General features: G+C 49.2%; 1 long non-coding RNA gene across 1 annotated transcript; it reads right to left on the bottom strand.

The window, feature by feature from the left end:
- Positions 1-280: 280 nt before the first annotated feature.
- Positions 281-949, bottom strand: LOC124050154. Its single transcript, XR_006841561.1, has 3 exons — positions 821-949; positions 512-594; positions 281-461 (listed from the first exon to the last, which is right to left on the bottom strand). It is a non-coding gene; the product is annotated as an uncharacterized LOC124050154 (long non-coding RNA).
- Positions 950-1314: the final 365 nt, after the last annotated feature.

Here is a 1314-nt window from a genome sequence, read left to right as displayed (position 1 = left end):
GGCTGCGGTCAGCGGACTGACAGCACCGACCACTGGGCCACCTTTGGACTGCTCGGTCCGGCCTTCTCGGGATCAGCCATCGCTGGAATTTTGAGATTCGTCTTGGAAAAGATCAAGCGTAACATAATCGTTTTAGCGGTTTCACGTCAGACAAACAGCAAGTGGAACTGAAATCCACCTCACCTGAATCAGCACCGCGAAAACAAACAGACCGCAGCTCAACAGCCAGCTTTCAGCAGGCCCACTTTAAACGCCACGAAGTGCTGTAAATAACATGGCGCTGGTCGTGAAAGTGTATTTGTGTTGACCTTCACGTTTGGCGGGTGAGCTGTGGTTTCCTCTCAGTCATTCTGTCCACACATTCATGTGAACCCGACTTTTTCCGAAGGTGACTTCATTACAGCGAGAGCACTCAATCTGCCAGAAGCTCTTTATGTGGAGAGTCCATGTGAAACTGTTCCCTAAAAATAAATAAAAATCATTAATGTAATCACTTTAACCACATTTTTACCTGCAGTCTGTCACGTCCGTTTACAGCCTCGGCGTTGAGATCAGGCGGGAACGTGAGGCGTCCTGTCAGATTATGACACCAGGCTGTAAATGATAATGGACAAAATACACAGCAATTAAACGCTCCCTGTTTGTTTAATATCAGCATTTACTGAAGCTGTCGTATAATCCTATATGAGCTGTAAACCAAAACCCATAAACGCAACTGCAGGAGGAGAAGCCAGCTGCTTCGCTGGAGGAGCCCGAAACGCCGCAGGGCCGAGTGCTGGAGCTGCAGGACTAATTTACTTTACAAAACTTCATTTAATACCTGATTGGTTTTGTTGTTAAAAAGCTGAGTCGCCTGCTGTAATCAGCACAACTGAGCTCGTGATGCCAGAGGCATCGGCGGTCAGATTTGTAGCACATTCTCGTGCTGTCCTTGAATGCACCTCAGCTCTGTGTGTCGCTCAGTTGCTTCAGCTGTTTATTGATTATTTTACTTCGCTCTTCTCCTCGTGTCTGCCGTCACCTTACAGGAGCCCTGCAGCTGCCTGTCAGGAGGCTCTGCCTTCAAGTCCAAAGTGAGGGAACAAAAGTCTGCTGTGCGCAGTGAAAACCACCGACTGCACGACTTTAAACACGACTGGCTGCAGAATGGATGCGCATCTCTGGCTGTTTTCCCCTGACCAGAGGTGGATGTACACTGTGTGTGTGTGTGTGTGTGTGTGTGTGTGTGTGTGTGTGTGTGTGTGTGTGTGTGTGTGTGTGTGTGTGTGTGTGTGTGTGCGCGCTCGCAGGCGTGCGCACCTCTCAGCTCCAGTC

Source organism: Scatophagus argus, chromosome 19 (assembly GCF_020382885.2).
Source record: "Scatophagus argus isolate fScaArg1 chromosome 19, fScaArg1.pri, whole genome shotgun sequence".
NCBI classification, from domain to species: Eukaryota; Metazoa; Chordata; class Actinopteri; family Scatophagidae; genus Scatophagus; species Scatophagus argus.
The sequence above is the reverse complement of the archived record's forward strand: the minus strand, read 5'-3'. Positions and strand labels throughout refer to the sequence as shown.